The sequence below is a fragment of the Haemaphysalis longicornis genome, unplaced genomic scaffold (assembly GCF_048455015.1).
Source record: "Haemaphysalis longicornis isolate Haplotype H1 unplaced genomic scaffold, Haemaphysalis longicornis Haplotype H1 scaffold_37, whole genome shotgun sequence".
NCBI lineage: Eukaryota > Metazoa > Arthropoda > Arachnida > Ixodida > Ixodidae > Haemaphysalis > Haemaphysalis longicornis.
The window spans coordinates 2,698,786-2,718,497 of record NW_027526355.1 but is presented as its reverse complement, the minus strand read 5'-3'; the positions used below and the strand labels follow the sequence as shown (position 1 = coordinate 2,718,497).

At 45.6% G+C, this 19,712-nt stretch overlaps 1 long non-coding RNA gene across 1 annotated transcript in view; it reads left to right on the top strand.

Moving 5' to 3' along the window:
* LOC144177995 (uncharacterized) overlaps window positions 1-19,712 on the top strand; it is a 48,918-nt gene that overhangs the window by 7,552 nt on the left and 21,654 nt on the right. The window contains exons 2-4 of the long non-coding RNA XR_013323909.1: window positions 2,945-3,093; window positions 3,189-3,286; window positions 13,716-13,805. This is a non-coding gene — a long non-coding RNA (uncharacterized LOC144177995). The remainder of the gene's footprint in view (window positions 1-2,944; window positions 3,094-3,188; window positions 3,287-13,715; window positions 13,806-19,712) is intronic.

Sequence of the window (19,712 nt, the reverse complement as noted above, 5' to 3'; positions counted from 1 at the left end):
GATTCTTCCGATGAAGGCGTGATGGAAGCGACGGTCCCTTCAGCGAGTGGGCTGACACAATCCAATACCAGCGTCAGCGCAAATTCTCAAGGCAACGTTACGACCAATTGAACACCCAGATGCGGCGCATCACATCAGGGTTCCCTCGCGGGAAGAAGGGCGTAATTTTTCTTCGCCCCGTTGGTGGTCAGGCGGTCATTGGCTGGCACGGGTTGGAGCCGTGCCCGCACCTGCGCATAACACCACATCACTTCTACCACCGGAGCTGCTAGCCGTGCCGAGGAAAAAAAGGGGCAACAGTATGATGCTGGGATTTCTTCGAACAATAAAGGCCTAGAATACGCCGAGAAACTAGCTACAATATGGTCTAATAGCGTTCATTTACACCACCTTTCCTGCTGCTTCATGATTGTCCCGCGGCGCTGTCACCGCCCCAGGCTCTGTCTGACTAACCATGCTTGGCCCCGCGCGCCCAAGTGGAAAAAATGCGGTAAAAATAGCTGATAAGGTCATTAAAAAGAACATCCCGGTGCAAAATCGCAAAATTAATTTTAGATAAGAGGAAAAGAGTACGATCGTTATATTACAGAACAGTTTTGCCAACGTTGTAGCACACCCGGCCAGGGAAAGGAAAAGAGCAGGAATACGGCAAGAAACGATGGGACTCAGGAAGGCACAGGTAATGATGGCCTATTCTGCAGTTAGCACTAGTATCAACTAATTCCCACTGATGGAAACCATTTAAAATATTACGGGCTGAAAGGGAAAGTCGTGCTATTCTGTTAGATGACACTGGAGGCGAATCGTCCGCGCCGTAAGACGGGACACCAAGTAGGAATAAACGGGACAAACACAAGTTTTGAAGTCTTGTGTTCTATGTGTGAGCGTTAAGGCTTTTTTCTTGAGTAATATACACTCTGTAATCAGGGGAACCTGTGAAACACCCTTGAACTGGGAAAAACAAAACTCTGTCGGGACATCCTATGGAAGATAGGAGCATGAATGACTAAAGGAAAAGCTTGACAATTACTCTGCGGAAGAAGTGTCCCTCGGTCATAAAATGGTTCAAAACCTACCCACGGACAGTCGACTAGGCAGGATAAAATCGCTCCGTGGAAATATTTAGGACCATTAAAAACAGTATGCACCAACGACCGAATGTACGAATGTTCGAACGCAGTGACTGTCCTAGTGGACTACCGGAGCAGTCAGTGCGACCGTATGACGTCTTACACTGTAGAAGAATAAGAAGAAGTTTGACCCACGAAATTGTCTCTCCACTTAAGGAAACCTCACAACAAAGGTTAAACATTATTACAGGCCATCAAAAGGCAATTAACTGTTGGCTGAAGGAACAATACGTAACCACTTGATGGTTTACTCATCTACACAAATAAAGTTCACAACAATGTACTGACACCCATTCACGGGGGTCTACAAGGCAATGAGGTAGCTGACTAATTAGCACGAACTCAGATATTATGCTACTTGTGACTGCGACTATAATACTCCCCCTCCGAAAAAGAAACTGGCCGAATATCTGCTCGCTTCGCTGCAAATGCCGTCCAAAGACGATAGTAACATGCGTTCTGTGCCACCTAAATGTCTCTCTTCTTTCCGCCGCCCACCCCGCACTCTCTTCCTTTTCCGCTTTGCTCCTCACACGGCGAACCCGGGCGAGCCCTGCCCAAGCCTGTCCAAATATCTGGTGTTCCACCGCGGGTGCGCCGTCTATTGGAACCTTGCGATTTTCGAAAGGCTGCCACAAAATCTAGGCTCGAACTCAAGCTTTTCGTTCATTTTTAGCGAAATTGCTGTTTGAAACAAATATTTTTTGATACCAAAAAAGTAAATATCACAGCTATCTTCGATGTAAATTACACTGCGATTACTAGTTATGCGCTTATGTTTTGTTTGAAGTGTGCCTAATGTTTTCTTTTTTGCTCTAGAATGTTGACAAGTATAAATTTTGGTACCACATTTGGCTGTTTCGAAAGACATTGCTTATAAAAACGTTCCTTTTCAGAATTATTTTAACTTTTCGATAGATGACCGACTCAAGGGAAGATTGGATGGCAGACCATCAACATATTGATGTTAAAGTAGCCGAACAAGAATATCGTCTTTAAACTGTTGAGAACATCTCTTCATTCTACCATTAGGGACACAATCTCTCAATGCAATGCAATGGCTAAAGTCCCAGAATAACAAAACCTATATATATATATATATATATATATACCACCAAATACATATGACTGCGACTTTTTAGGTAAAAACTGCACTGAATGTACTGATACATCCACCATCTGCCAAAAGAGGTGGTGAAGTCGAAAAATATGGTCGGAGGAACAAGTCAAACAACGTAATGCGCAACTCTTTCACCAACTTTTGTTATACAATCTATTCAATGGGGTTTATCTGCGCTATGATTAGCATCAAAATATTCGTCAATTCAATTTATCCTGAAGAACGAACCGAAATCACATGCTCAGCCATTCCGATGTATTCGTTTCTTTCTTCGTAATATGCTCACTGCAGAATTTTAGTTCAAAAACGGTAATGCACATCATAGCGAAAATGTCTGCCTTAAGAGTATACATGCCTTTCTAATCGGCGGTGTGATAGAACTTACACCAAAGCATATGAACTTGCACCGAATCTGGCGGTGAACGAAAATGCCCCAACGGCGTAGAAACAATAGGCGGATGGTAGCCTTGCAGAATTACTATTCGGTGTGCAAAAGCTGTTAATCATTCTTCAATGCACATAACATGGTTCACTTTCATTGTACTTCTAAGGGCATTTTATGTATTCTGGTGTAAACTAAACGTAAAATGACCAAAGCTGCTTTACGCATTCTACGCCCTTTTAGTTGAGGTGTCATTGCGACAACTTCAACAACTTTCCCTCTTAGTGTACTCCCCGGACCGCTTTCTTCTAGCTCAAAAAAGTGAGAGAAACAGTGTACCTGCTGTTTAAGAATTACGGGACAAATGCCATGTACCAGTGCCTGTCCGGACGAATCTTATACGGAACATCTGGTTGGTGGAATGTAACCTTTAAATGGCTACCACCTGGGGAGCGGGAATTGTGAGTACTGTACCGTAATCTTGTTTTCCTATTTTTTAATTGTTCAAGTGGTAATTGTAGAAACACTGAGAACTACGCTCTTGTTTTCACTACAGAGAATGTTACAACACTCGAGTGAACATAACCGCGACTGAGGAAGTGAAGCCCATGCCTGGAAACTACAGAAACCTTTTGATCTTTTTTGTCGTGCCTTGTAAGTATTGTAAGTCTATACTATCCGTCAGTTTTATTGTATTCATTTGATTACAACACGTGCCGCCAGGTAAAAAACGGGCTTGAGCCAAACAATTAAATATTTGAGGTTGAGGTGGCATTTAGACACAGAAAAACCAAATTAAGCTAGTTCCTTTCAACGAAAAACAAGCTGTTCTTGCTTCACAATGTTTTTTAAACGGCCGCACATAATTTCGTAAGCCATTCGAGCAGTCAGGGGAATGTTTTGACATAGAAATTACTCTCTGTATCAGAAAAGGTTACTCAACCGCTGTTGCACAGCTAAGCTCATGGTTTTGCCTTACTAAGGTGGCTCAGTTTGGAATGTAGGTGCGTGTCCAAGGCTAGAACCACTATGTTGCCATAGAGGTTGAGAGAAGAATTTACAATTGATGGCAAGATGACACATGTCTCTTTCATAAAAAAATTTTAGAACCTGCGGGATCTTACGCTTGTGTAGATATTTTGTCGCTGAAAATGTAGTTGGAAGACTAGTTTAACTGGTATTTTCTGTCCTGCGTTCATGTTGCAACTTTAAATCAATTTGTTTTACGTAATTGTTTTCTTTTAATAACTTTGTTGATTGTTGCAAACGTGCAGATTGTCAGTACGTGTCTTTGCCTGCCTGATTGCCTGCCTCCCCATTTGTCCCTCCAACTTCCACTTCCTTTAATAAACCTTCCTTCCAGTTCATCCGCGAGCCCTTGCGTATGATTGAACGCATGGGCTTTGAGTTCATGTCTCTGGTTGCGCGTGCCGCAATACAAAGATCTGTCGCAATATAAACGCGCACTTCGCACCTACCCATATACAAATGTGCAGTGGCGTATATATGTACAGCTATAATAATAATAATAATAAGCCTTTATTCCCATTACGTACATAACGCATACATGACGCTGGAGGCCCGCGGAAAAAGCTGTGATAAAGGCAGCTTGACAAGGCCGCAGGCCCCCGCATTAGCAGTTTTAGGCAGTGGTCAATAAAATCACAAAATTGAACATAACAGCTATAAACGATATAAAACGCCCTCCAATGGAAATTGGGCGCACATAAAGCGAAGCAACACAATCAAATTTTCCGGTATGGCATTAGAAAACTCGGGAATACAAACCAAATGTTCCGAAACATGACACACATTTACATAACATCATATCAAACTGTTCACAACAAATTATGCCGATAACAAAGCTAGGTGCACACATGTTTCCTTAAAAAGACACTTTCATTCTGACGACAGTAATATAGTTAACAGTTGTGCAGCAAGACATGCATGCATATAGTAGCAAAAAGATAGGGTTGCTGGGACGGTTTTTCTGTTTTTGTTTTTGAGTTTCCAAAGTACTCGCGAAGTTTCCTGAAAGTAATCTTTTCGGGTTCGGTGCTTCCCTGAAGCAGTCTATTAAGCACTTTTGGCAGCCGGTTTTTTAACATTTGTAGTCCCTATGTTGTCCTACATCTGTCAACTTTCCGTGTCTAGAAATGTAGCGTGCTGTTCTAGCTAAAAAGCTGGAACAGACCTTGATGGTTTTGTAATGCCAAAAAATATATTTTGTGCACACACTCTCCTCAGTAACATAACGAGGACACCTTGCAATAGTAGGTGAGTCAACGAAAACGGGATGCTGATCGCTCGCAATCAAAAAAATACTGGCATGCCTCTCCTCTGTGACCACATACTAGTGAAAGTGGGCTTCCGAGCAGTACATAAGTAATAGGGGCCATAAATTGTAGTCGCCTTCGCAATTGCGACACATACTTGCGTGTTTTTTGTTCTTCTGTAACCACATATGAAAAAAATTCACCATCTTCCCGTAAGGGAACCCTGAGTAGTATGCGAAGCAGTCATGGGGTCGACTCAAGTTCCCATTAGTTTTCAGTTCTATCGCGGCGTTGCGGGAGGAAAATGAGGGCAGCGGAGCGCGGGCGCGCGTCAATTATACCGCGGGGCTGCAGTGACACGCCCCCCGCGGAGTATGAAGCGGCTACCGTCGCGTCTCTAACCCTAAGCTGTTTCGCATTATCGCGCGCGGAGCCGCAGGTGTTGCCATTCGCTGCACAATCCCGGAGAGGAGAGGAGCTTCGGAGAGGAGAGGAGGAAAGCCAGAGAGGAGAGAAGCGGCGGAGAGGAGAGGAGGAATGCCTCGCATACTACTTAGAGTTCTCCTACGGGAAGATGACGACGGTGGTTGAAGGCGAAGCTATCTTGTGATGGATTCTTTGGTTGGCGAATCCGTAGGGGCATCGTGTCACAATCATCATCAGCGGAGCCTGGCCAGGCATGCGCAGTGGGGGTGTGGCAATGGCGCCCACACAACGGCGGAGGGAACAGGCTCCTTCGCATCTAAAAGGGGAGTGCTGGCTTAGCAAACTGTCGTAAATTTACCCCCGCCTTGCTGCTCAAGGCTATAGCGTTTGTGCGGCTCAGTCAAGTTGCAACGGCTCAATCCAGGGCATGGCGTCTGTTTGTAGGACGGTAATAATAACAAAAACGCCTATGCGTCTCTATTTCCGCCATAAAAAGGTATTCCGGTAACCTCAATTATTCTAAAACCTATAAATACGGTGCGCATCAGACCTTATGAGTAGTTACCAAGTAAAAAAGAGCAATTTTTACTCTTTGAATTAGTAAACACACGCATTCCACACGACAGAATTAGAGAGCCCGAGTGCCGTATCCAGCCGAGTACCATAAATATCCGTAGAGGCGTCCAGCTTGCAAAGGAGATACATAGGATCGTGCTCCTTGTTTACTTCGAACGTTAATGCTGCTCACAAAAAAGTGTGTTCAGGCGGAACGGCGAGGCGCAGGTTGGCGACGGACGTTGGAAATACACGCAGATGACTTGTGTCTTGTAACGCGGCGATTAAGGTTTCATTCATCCCTGTGGAATTAAGGCCAGCGTGGACTCGCAGGCGCCTGCCATTCAGAGTAGCGCCCGGTGGCAAAAAACTGGGTTTTTTCATGTGTTCAGCCGTCCGCTCGCCCTGATAAAGGAGATAAACACACAACTACGCAAACCCTGTATTCAAAATTTCGCTTTGCTATCCTAGTGACATACACAACTGAGACAAGGAACCCTTTATAATAAAGTGTCGAGAGAAGTTGCCTTGAGTATATAATTAAGCTGTTGCCAGTATATTGAGTTCCTTACGTCTGCTTGTGACAAAATCCTTCACCAAATCACGGCCATATTTCGGTAAGGCCACTTTGGGGCGCTGTCGTAGTAGACACCTTATTAAATTGCTGGTTTCTTCGCAAGCCGTGGTCATTACTATGCGTATCCACGCAAGCCAGGCGTGTATATACACAATGCTGCACGTTTGGCGTAGGAAAAAGCTTCAGGAATTATATAAGCTCTGAACAGCGTCGGCAGAGCCAATTCGTTTCCCACACAGACGCTCTAGCGGACGGAGGCTACACTGAATTGCTTCTGTGATATCGAAAAATTTCATTTTATATTGGCTACAGTACCACTAAGTCAAATTGAGTACGACTGGCATGACGAAATATCATTATTCATGGAGCACTCTCCCGCGCACTCAACGACCTTGCAAACTTTCTCGGCTATCTCGAGAGAACTGTCGTTGGGAGCGTGTTTCTGTTATGCTTTTGCTGAGTTTCTGCGCTATAGGCATACATTGGTACCGCCAGTCTTTTTTTTTCTCCTGTACAAATTGCAACGGCCGATTTAGAGGAAATGGAACACCAACATGACATCTGCTGGCGCCTTCGCCAGCCCCGCGTGTGCCAAAAAGGCACTTCGTCTTTCGCGATGTCTAACTGCATAACCTACCTGACTAGGATAACAATGAAAGTATTAGTGCTTCTCTTTGGAACGAATCGTGGGATCCATGTATAACATAGGAGGAAAGACCAAAGGCTTCTGGTGCCCTCTTTTCAACTCTCGCTGGGAACGTCGGCGCAGTCGACGCAGTCAAGTCTAAATGCGTAGCCCGTCTGCGACTGTCTTGTACTCCAATGCGAATTCTTCAGGTTTTTTCGCTGCGATCTAAAAATAGTGTCTTGCAGGCTTCCGCTTCTTTCTGAAGCTCTGGCAATTAGTAATTTGATTGTCGTTGTCAGGTTCCTTATTCCTCACATGGTTTTCTGCAGTGTATTGTTTTATTTAGAATGAATTGCCGACTTCGTGGCGCGGCCATATTCCTTGCATATCTTCAAAAACTTATTGACCCCGCTTATCTGTTTCGTGCATTCGTTGTATGTAGGTCGATAGTGTGTGCGCATCATCTTTGTTTTTCAACATTCCCAGTGGAAAATTGACGACCCCATGCTCGAGACATTCGCCATACGCAACTAATGCCACTGTCATGGGATTCCATAAGCTGTTTATCTTTCTCGCGGTCATATCGGCGAACTCTTCAAATTCACACGAATGTAATGTACCTTCGGCTTGAACTTCAAAGGTCTCCAACGAAGGGGACACATTCTCATGTTCTCTCTCAGGAAATAAATCTTAGAGGCGACTGTTCAGGAAACAAGACAGGTGCAGCAAGGGTTTTGAAATCAGGTGTGCCGTAGCATAGTTCCGTAAATGCAAGAAACTGTTTGAAGATTTTTCGGAGAATACAATTTCTCAACGATCTCGCACTGTTCGGTAGTTTCAGGTTTCGTGTGTTTCAATCGGTAGTATAATCGGATCATTATATGCGTGATTTCGTCGTTACAGTCAATGTTGGCAGCGAATTTGTGGTCTTAGTGTTCGATGTCAATAAATGGTTCGATCGCATCATTCAACAATCTCAATCCATCTTCACTTTTAAGTGGCTGGTGGAGAAAGCTGGTTAATACCCCGCAAACATCAGTGATCGTTGATCAGGGATCGTGATCAGTGAGCAGTGATCAGTGATCAGTGATCGTCACTCCGCTGCGTGCCCGAGTGACGCTGCACTCGGCAGTGCGCTGCATTCCGGCAGCTGCGCTGCGCGCTGCGCTGCCGGAGTGCCGCGCTCCGGCCGGTCTCTCAGTCGACGGTCGTCCGCACTAAGCCTTCTCTCTCTCTCTCTCTCTCTCTCTCTCTCTTTCTCTCTCTCTCTCTCTCTCTCTCTCTCTCTCTCTCTCGCATTACTCGACGATTGCTCACGCAATTCCAGTAATCGACCCAACGGAAACGCACAATGAAAGCCCCTTCAGCGTGGCATCACACCAGGGTTCCTGCGAGGGGATGTGGGCGCAATTTTATGTTTGGATATTTAGTTCGTGGAGGCAAATGGTAAACTGAGAAATACACGGTTAAGGTTGTACATCTTGCATTGATCGGTGAGCTATAGCATGCACTTCAACATTCACAAAATCGGGACCTGGACCCACGGGCCATCTTCGGAGGTGAGGGAGTATCGTCGTCTCATTTGGCAATCACGTCGGTCGGCTTTCGGTAGCACCAGTATGGCTCTTTTCATCACAGTGGTCGGTCGTCGGCGTCGACATGTCTTTCTCCTTCTAATAAGCCAAGGTTCAGATAAATCTGAATCGAAGAAGTGGTTTCATCTCGTGTTTCGGTACCAAAATGTAAAATAAGAGGAAGACCAAGGGGCGCGACATCCCAGTGACACGGTGGTGCTTCTGTTTACAATATGGCGATAAGAAGAAGCAGCTCGAGCTGTAGCTCCTCATTCGAATACGGACCATCGATGATTGTGATCTCATCGGTGCAGCGATGATGACACCTATAAAGTTTCTACACTATCTATTATTATGCTGTTCTCTATGAGATTCTTGAGGCGTTTATTGCGAAGAGGCCCATTAACACGTGTTATTATCACGGTGCTGTTATTTTTACTCACCACTTGCCTTCACGGCGTGGTATGAGCTAGCGAAAGTTCCGGTACAGTGTGTTGCCGCGTGTATCAACCGTAGAACCTTCGCCTTCCATTAAGGCGCACGAAAACCTACCAGTACGCCTCTGAATAAGTTTGTTGACTTTGCGGCCCTAAAAGTCTTTATCGAAAATTTGTATTGACTCACCAGTGCGCATACAAGCAGCACGAGCCACATAGAAATACCTACAAAATTATGTTGCGCTATTTTCACAAATGAATTATATGAACCTGCTCAGTAGTAATGGTCGGTATTCTATTTCTAGAAAATTCGTCCTAAAGAGAATCGCTTAATCAGTGAATAAGAAAGTTTTATTTTTTCCGTTTTTGAAAGTGAGGTTTTCACCACTCGGATGTTTTGCACAAATGAACACCTTCGGCTCTTTGTGTTTTACCCTTTCACATTTTCCTACTGTGAAAATGCTGATGGCTTATTGAAGACAATCACTTTCGCACCTGCAATATCTTCGTTCATACATCCGTTTATCACGCTCCAGGTGCGTATGAGACATCGGTATATTGTCATATCTTAAGTTCCTACACCACGGCCGCTTCCGTCATTTCACTACGTTTCCGTCCGTTAAAATATACGCAATCGTGCATGCGCCCAACATAAACTTCAGCTCATGAAAACGATTTTGCGAAATTTAGCCTAATTCTGGATAAGTGTGAATACAAGCACAACTATCGTTGAGGTGCGTCGGCACTAGCTAAAGTTTGTCGTACCAAACGCTCCACGCGGCGTCATTCTTTTGCACACAACGAAATTATGTTCTGAACTCTATGAGCTGACTTTTGGGTCAATGATATCCTTTTCTTTTGGCGCAAACACTCTCAACTACGGTGGCGTTTTCAGCTTCGTGTGTGCCTTCCGCGTCTATGAAGAGACACGAGTGAGGCAGGTCCCAGCCTTTTATGCTTCGCATAAAAAGCACCCTTGGGTGCCTGGACGGCACAGAGAAGCTCCGTGGCCTCATTAAATGCACTTTATTAACACCTCGTATGTTCTTGAGGGCGGCACCATTGCCCGAGCTGTTAATTGCATCTGGTTGCGTTCAAGATTAATAAACAACGCCAATAAATTGTCTGTGTGGAGGCAGGTTTTACAGTGCGCAGGATGTTCGGCGAGTCGGTCGCCCTAGGACAATTTTTTGCCGTTGTTACGAATCAACCCACCGCTGTGCTTCAAGCTTCGTGCAGCCCTCTTTCCCTGTGTGTGTGACGACGCAGCCTCCACTACTTGCGCCTTTCGAGTAGGCGCATCTTTGTAGGGGACTGAGGCTTGCAGCCAAGGGATCCAAACACGCCGCTACATCCCTGGGAAAGTGTAGATCGCTGGCGCCTATTTGTCCGCGTAATTCAAACTTCGGAGGTGGCAGACGAGACGTGTAGAGACACGTTTGAAGGACGAGGAGACTCCCCTTTTCTGGGCTAAGCATGCGCCACTACCACCGACCCCTTAATAACTCTGGAAAGAGTGTTCTGTGTCTGTACCATGTCGCACTCTGTGCAAAAACTAAAGGAAACGGTTGTTTGACCGTTGGCGCTTTGGGTATGAAGAAAAGCCCTTCAAAGCGCAGACATTCATTACTGTTGGAGCAGTGAATCAATGTTGTCACTCTCCTCGAGTCCTGCGCTGTAACCATGCCCCTCGGGGCATTGCTCTTGGCTACCTTCGGGTCGTCTCTGGCCATGCGCTAAACGAATTAAGGTTGCCTTCGGCTTCTCGTCATCTTCAAGGCAGCAACATTTCCTGGCCGCTCGCTTCACCACGCTGCCACACGCATGCTGGAGGCTGCAGAACTACAATCGGGTAGACCTTCCCGAATGCAACACTGTGCAACTCGTTTTGCAAACGCTCTATAGGATGTGAAATTCCCCCGATTAGTTGTTTCAACCTCGCGACAACGGTGACTTTCTAAAAGAGTGTAGTTGAATGACAGCAGAGCGTACGCAGAAGTGCGTTTATTTTTACCAGGCATCGCAAAGGCATTTTTTAAATCCCCGCAGTCATTTTGCACATTGTTGTATATTTCCTCCTATTACAGTGAACAACGCGCGCGAAATGAAGCACTTCTGTTGCGTTGAGATCACATATATTACGCCGTAGAACACACAACTCAATAGGACGTGGCTACAGCGTCAGCGGCATCTGTTTGTGCAGCGTAGCAGATAACGTTAACGCTGAATTTCCTCCTTGGAAGAACGTATACGAGAGACTCACTCTAAAACACCTTTTTTGATAAATAACAAATGGAAGGGTAACATTTTTTTTTGAAAAAATAACACTCATTAATATAAATTTAACGGTTTGCTATTTCGCAAAACAGTTTGTAGATATAATGCAGTTGATTCCCCTCTGTTTTGACGAACGATTTCTATTCCCCCTCGAGTGCGTACGCGTGAATAGTGACACTAGAATGCAATTGCCCAGGCGTGATTTTTCAGATTTCGGGTGTAAATGTTTCCACAGCAAAGGAGGCCAAGCAACAGCTGACCTGAATTCGCTCGATATTTAGGCGATGTTCCATGGCCGTTTCGCAAGCTAACGTACACTCCATCGTCAGACTTTCCTAGAACAGGTTAAAAAAGTAAGCATGAAACGCCGTTACTTTCTCCCTTTTGCAGCAAAGGGCAAGACTGGATGTTGACATTTCTTTCCGATGAGTGACAAGTACTTCTTAGTTTGAGACAGCAGCACCACTATTTTTGAGGCGAGTGATATTGCTTTCGCACTTAACCGCTTGACATAAAGAGACGGGCAAAAACTTGCTTTCCCAGAAGCTAACAAAACCTTGCCCGGACACATTTTTCTCAAAAGTAACTTTGATACACAGAACATTGAGATTGCGGATAATTACACTTTGCTCTATAACTGAAATGGTGGAGCGAAAAGTAAATAGGAAGTTTTGAGATTAATTCGTATGAAAAACGAATCAACGTTTAAGGACCAGTTTGTATTTACTCTGCTGTAGCTGGTTTTGGGTACTACGCTTGCACACAAAATTTCTTGGCAACAAGTACAGCGAATGTCTGCTCTCATAATGGACGTCCATATATCATTGTATGCCAACCTATAGAAGACTACTCTTAGCTGCCGTACATCAAGTAACCTAAGTAAAGAAACGCAAGAATTCTGGGCTCCAGCCCTGATCTCTTGATGCGTGGAAGACCCCAAAGGTCAATGTCAACAGCCACAACTCGGCATGTGTAGCTCGTGGAGCGTAACGATCAAATGCTATTCCAGAATACGTATAGAACAAATAAGAAAGTGGCCCCGGTTTGTTCTTTGCTAGACACTGCCGTTGTTTCATGCGTCTTAATGGTAAAATCGGTTTTTGATGTCAAATCTATAAAAAAGCGTATATGATAAAATTGCCCATTAAATCCTGTTTTTTGTGGGACCAGTTTTACACAATAACGTGGTTTTAAATAGTCAGATATGACAGTTGAAATACTCAGAAGATGCGAGTAGGAAATAACTGTTTAGATGTTATGAGCAACAACACTTTATGGTTAATTACTGGGCCGGCCTTCAAGACGATATTATAAAAGCAGCACAAAGAACGTGGTTCAATTACAATTTCTCAGTCGCATAATCTTCTGACACCAAAAAAGGTCAGAGCTCTTTACGGTTTGCATTCATACAAAAGGAGACCATATGTAAGCTGGAGAGAAATTTTTCATCGCATGCGAATGACAATAAATGGAATACGTATGATTAGTTGAGTACCGGAGGTATCAGGGCAATTCGAGAGGGTGCTGGTCACGTGGTAAAGTAAAACAACATGCGATTAAGGAGTTATGGGAGCTCGGTCCGGTAGGACGGTGGGCATTACTGTGGGTTATACTTTTTATTATATAGTGGTAATCCCGTTTTTTAACGTTACTTTTATGCTAACAAAAATGCGGACGTATTTTTAGTGGTGTTTTTTATGTTAGCATGCCTAACACCAACCCAAAAAAACTCGCACAAGTCACCCTTATGACAGGCGTTTTATGCCAGTTCCGCAGGTGTCATTTTCTCGCACTCTTGTTTTGTGAAAAATGAGAAGAGTTTCGTAATGGGACTGCTGAAACAGCCCGATAGAGGTCAGTGGGTGATCACATGTGCGTAACCAAGAATGTCAGGAAAATACCTGGTTATTTATTCCGTGCAAACAAAAGCTCGCTACAATGCACTGCCGTTGATGACTCAAAGAACTAACTTTCTAAATTTTAACCATGTGATATGTCTAGATAACTTTAATTCAGCTTTGCTTGCGTGAGTCGATAGCAACAGTGTATTGCCCTCAACTAGCGTGCTGGGGTAGATGCTGCGACGTTAAGCCACTTGTGAGTTCTAGTTGCCTCGTAAGGAAGTGATAAGCCAGGTGGGAATTCACGCAACCTCTTCTTAGCGATGCGTATATGAAAATGAAAATTCATACACAAAAATATTTCTACATACCCTCAACAGCTTATCTCTTATGAGTCTTGCACATTTTACAAACGAATTACCGTCGAATGGATAATTCTGGTTTCACTACACTGGTACGAATCAGGTGGCAATTCTCTTCTTTCAAGCGCAGATGGCCTTCTGATTCAACGGGAGGTTATTTTTCATAACAGCGTTGGAAGCTGTTGGGTTACCCGGGATGTTCATCGAAACAATAGCCGAGGTAAGTACTTCTTGCGCACATCGCTCATGTGGCCATAAATATGCCCTGTGGTTAAAAACGCGAACGTGCATTTCTCATTGACAATAACTATGTGAGGCAGTGAAGTTTCAAATCTTCCATGGTACTGCAAAGCATCCACCTTACTATTTTACTTTCGTTATTGTGCGCCTAATTATAATTTGTGCGCCTAATTAATATTTCGTGGGCTGCAATCAACGTTTTCCTCAAGCCACCCGCTGCGGTGGCTCAGTGGCTAAGGGGTTCTGCTGCTGAGCACAAAGACGTCGGTTCGATTCCCGGCAGCGGCGACCGCTTCTCTGATGGAGGCGAAAAGGTAAAACGAGTGTGTAAGAGATGTCTGCGCACGTTAGAGATCCCCATCTGGGCAAAATTATTCCGGATCCCTCCACTACAGCGCGCGTTATCGCCTGCGTTGAGTAGGCGCATTAAACCCTAGAATCAATGAATCAATCAATCAATCAATCAATCAATCAACCTCCCCCAAACCATTTCGCTTTTCTGGTGGGTGGTCCCTACTATAATTGTGGTGTTTTCCACATGCTAGCGCCATAATTGCATCATCTCGCACTGGTGGTCATCCATCCCATGATCCTGATTTGGAAACTGGCACCATTCATAGTGCAACCTTATTTGATGCTTGCTGATCTGCTTACTGCACTGTTGACACAGCCTGTACCTGTATCGAAGTGGATGCCATGAATTTACACTTTGCAAGGCTTGTGTCCAGACCTTTATGCGAAATAAATTGAAGCCGTTCCACTCAATCTAAAAGCTGTACGAAGTTCAGAGCAGTGATTCGTCATAATTGCCTGTACCGCCGTTATCCGCATACTGCTACCAGCCCCTACAATTCAAATTTCCCGCCTTCGCAGTGCTCGCGTGCCCCCTGCCTGAAGCTGCGCCAGCGGGAGTTCTGTGCTCTTTGCGCTTTTCTCCCCGCACGTGGCGGTGTTGTTGCACTGCTACATCTTGCGCTTACTATCCTAAAAACCAACCCAACGGGGAGCCCTTAACTAAGGGAACGCGGGCGCTGCCGGTTAAATACGTATATCTTTCCTCAAATGTACCTATAGTTTTCTTTGCGCTAAACAATGTGAAGATGTATGACAAGCGCCAGCGTTTCACTGGGTCCTAACGCTTATGACTATATTAACCTCTTGGCTTTCGAAGCCTCTGGGGTACGCCGCGAACAGGATTACTTGTATTGGATTTGACTGAATCGGCTACACTGGCCGAGGTTACCGGTTTTGCGTAGCTCCTAGAGAGCCGTGCAGCGCAAGCGCTAGGATTTGATTGGATTGGCTTGGCTTGGCTTGGCATGAATTAGATTTGGATTGGATGATAAGCGGCAGTAAGCACGATAATCAGCTAATTCTAGACAAACAGAAAAGCTAAGAATAACCAGCTGAACCTTAGTTTACGCTACGTATATCCTGGCATAGCCGCTTGGGTTTCGAAGACTCTGGGTTACGCTGCGGCGAAGGGACCGTGACAGGCTACACTGTAAAGCCGTGGCTATATGCTGGGTTCCAGCGAGCGAGCTAGAACGACAAGGCGGGCGCCTAAATTGCACTGCACTTATTATATTCTACAAACATCCAGCACAATAACGTGCTTATCTACACAGAGGGCTTCAGCAGCATAAGCATTTCAATGATTCTGGCCGTTTCGTGAAGTCCATAGTTGTGGTCTCGTGCTTGCTGCCTTGTTGAAAATGAAGTTTTCATTTAAACCAAAGAGAAGATACATAAACAGTACACACAAGGACGCGACGATGTTGTCCAGGGGTACTGTTTTACAAGACATGACGCTAGCATCGGGATTATAAAAACCACAAATACACCACACGAATAACGGTAAATGTTTTGAATTCATTTTGCAACAGCTTAAGAATAACGAATGCATCAGGGAATGTTGTGCATCATGGATAGGATACCGCAGGGGCATTGTTTATATGTTGCAATTTAGGCAAGAATCGCGTTGTCAGCAACATTTACACTGAGGCCTTTGCGCGTAATTTAAAACTATTTTCCTTTCGCTTCAACACGCTTGTATGAGTGTCGCTGGCAAATAACGTGGAGCTTCAATTGCAGACGTGTATACCTGGCTACATCGGGACGGGAAACCTCGTTGGCACTCTGTCTTAGAACAGGTGGTGATCAGTTATCCCAGGAGAGCCGTGTTGTGGGTGTGTAATGTAAACCCGCGTACACCCAACGGAAACATTATACACAAAAATTTGCGGAAAATTAAGTGCGGCGGTAAAATGCTCTCCACTGCTCGCTACTTTAGTAAAACCAGCCTGCCTGCCTCTGTTAACAAAAGGCGCCATCGTCTCTGAGGTTACCATGAATGAAGTACGAATATGAGCTTGCGGTGGGGCCAGAAAAGGTATCTTCAGTTCAGCCGAATTGTTTTAGTACCTTCAACGGTGTGAAAATACATTCGCGTTAGTGTACAGACAAAGGTCCCAAAGTGAAGAGGCTGCAACAGGACCGTTGATTAATTATTACAAAAAAATTCACAGAAAGCCACGAGAACCATACAAGTAATTAAAAACAAGTAATTTAAAGGAACGAACAAAGGTAAGGTAGCGCACTAGTAAATAAGAAAACGCAAAGAACTCCGTTTAACAAAATGTACAGCAAAACTAAGAATTACACTTTACTCTGCACAACCCTAATTAAAAAAGGTAAAAATGATAGGGCCTGATCAGTTACATAGTCTCAGGACTTGCACTGTACATACAATGTAGGTGAAAACACAGTGGGAACGGCGGACCGAACCTCGGCACGTGGCACCATCTGCCCTTTTTCTGCGTTTTGCAGATTCTATTCAGTCCTGCCAGATGGACCCAACAGCACCATTAACGGTCAAGTAACACGTCTGATGCAGATATCGACGCACCGCAACAACTTCTTCACTGGCCCTCATCATTCTGTGACGTTCCGTATGCGCAACCATCTTCTACGGAAGGGGCGTCAACCTAGCCGTGTATAAAAGACCGTCCACATCAATTCATCTTCAGTGGCCACAGCGGACGGAACCTCGGCATGTGGTCTCATAAGCCCTTCTTCTGCATTTTATAGATTGTATTCAGTCCTGCCAGATCGCCCCAACAGCAAGATTACCGGTCAAGTAACACGCGTGATGCAGATATCGACGTACCGCAACAACCTCTTCACTGGCCCTTGCCATTCTGCGACGTTCCGTATGCTCAATCGTCTTCTACGCAAGGGGTCTCAACCTACCCCTGTATAAAAGACCGTCCACATGAGTTCATCTTCAATGGGCACGGCGGACCAACCCTCGGCATGTGGCCTCATAAGCCCTTCTTCTGCGTTTTGCAGGTCAGTTACTTTGATAGGACACTCAAAAGTGACTATCTTAGTATTGTGCTCCTCACGAGTGCTTTACTATTGCATATGATGATTTTGTGTCTTGAATCTGCTTGTGTGCGGCGATGTGGAATCAAACCCCGGCCCAACTGTTGAGGAGTTATTGGATCAATTATGAGCTGATCATAATAAGTTGACCGATGAAGTAGCTGCTTTATGAAATGTCCACGCTAACGTAGGAAAGCTTTTGGAGAAAACGAGTGCGTAGTTCGCCAACATAAAACAGAGAGTTGCTCAAATCTACACTTCGGAACTTTCAGTACAAAACCTTCAGGCTAAAATAACTGAATTAGAAGATAGAAGTAGGCGATATAACCCTTTAATTTTTGGAATCAAAGAAAATCCTAGCGATACTGAAGCCACAATAAAGGAAGTTGTCTTGGCGGAAACCTTTCAAAGAAAACTCGGCGTTACGTGCAATTCAATTTGCAGAGTACATAGGCTTGGTAAACCCGGTAAGCAAAGGCTGGTCATTATGTTCTTTCAGTACTACAATGAAAAACAAAATGCTATCAAAAATCCACACAAACTCAAAGGCACAAACATTTCAGTTCAGCGCGATTACTCCCAAACTACAGTACGAAAACGAAAGCTGTTGTGGGAGAGTGCCAAAACTGAAAAACTGCAACGGATAAAAGTTTCTCTTACCAACGAAAAGCTTCGCGTTGACGATATTTTCTACACGTGGTATGAGACAAAAAACGCACAAGTTCAGTCAGCCACACAGAGTAGCTATAAAAACTCGAAACGTTCGAACGTTTCAATACCAGATACCAATTGTACAAAGAATGACTGACTTGCGACAAGTCTTGATAAAGGTTTCCCCATGTTAAACGTCAATGCCCGCAGTATCGCAAATAAAGCAGACAAGCTAGAATCAATTATTCTTGGCTACAAACCCCACGTCGTCGTCATAACAAAATCTTAGCTGCGTGCTGAAATTGATGCCCATGACGTATTTCCACCATCTTACCAGGTGTTTCGTCGGAATAGACCCACGAGAGGCGATGGCGTCGCGATTTTGGTTAAAAGTAATATACTGTCGCGACGGCGACAGAGAGATGAGAAGACACACGTCTGCACGCTACAGCGCCGTGGACCCAAACTGGGGTCCCCGCTTTATTCCACGCTCGTGCCCAGCGCGCACCGCAAGCGCCTGGTCAGCACTCGCCACTCGTGGCTCAGCCCCAGCGTCATCGTTCCTGGAGCGTGCCCGTTTGCGGCAGCAGACGACGCAAGCTGCTGGGGCGCCGCCACATAGCCCCCCCCTTTTCAGACGGAGAGTCGGCAAAACGGACAGTCTTTGCGCTGAGATGTTCACGGTTGGGGCTGCGAACGGAGGGGAGAGTGGTGGTGTTCAGGGTGGAGTGGTGGATGGTGGTGTCGAAGGCAGGCGGTTCGGCCTCGGTGAAAGCGGGCTTGAGGCGATCGATGGAAACGACAGTGTCGCGGCCGTTAACGCAAACTGTAAACGTCTTTTCGCCGCGTGAAATGACGAGATGAGGGCCGGTGTAGGGCGGTTGAAGTGGCCGGCGGGCACTGTCAACACGGATGAAAACGTATTGGCTGACAGAAAGACTTGGGTGAATAAAAGGGGGTTTTGTGGAACACGGCCGTGGCGGTTGGGGACGGATATAGCTGAAAAACCGGGTTAAATCCTTTACGTAGGATGGGCCAGGAGAGGAAGGGTTGTCTTGAGGCTGTGGAGGGACCAGGAAGTCTGCCGGTAATCGCAAAGACGTGCCGTAGACCATTTGGGATGCGGCACAACCAAGATCATCTTTGATGACAGTGCGCAATCCTAGCAGCACAAGAGGAAGGTGATCTGCCCACTGCTCAGGTGATTCGTGAGCCATCAGCGAGGCCTTGAGCTGACGATGAAACCTCTCGACCATGCCGTTGGCTTGAGGATGATAGGCCGTTGTTTTTAGGTGAGTAACACCGAGTAGGCATGTCAAGCGGCGAAATAGTGCGGACTCAAATTGGCGGCCACGGTCTGTGATAATCTCCGACGGCACGCCAAAACGGGCGATCCACGTCGACATAAGCGTGGAAGCAACAGTCTCAGCCGTAATATCGCCGATTGGAGAAGCCTCCGGCCAGCGGGTAAAACGGTCGATCACTGTCAAGATGTAGCGGCAGCCCTTAGATGGTGGTAGTGGGCCAACAAGGTCCACGTGAATTGTGGAGAACCTTGAGTCCGGTAGTGGGAAAGTAGCCAGAGGCGATGTGGTATGCCGAGAGACCTTGCATTGTTGGCAGGCGAGGCAGGAACGGGCCCAGGCGCGTACGTCAGTATTCATGCCCGGCCAGACGTATCTCTCGGCAATCAAGCGCCGTGAGGCACGAACTCCAGGATGAGAGAGACGGTGAATAGAGTTGAAGGCAATGCGCCTGAGAGACGCAGGAAGGTACGGCCGTCTGCGGCCTGAGACCGGGTCAATGTCGCAAACGATGCTGATTCCCGAATCAGGGCATAGAATGTCCT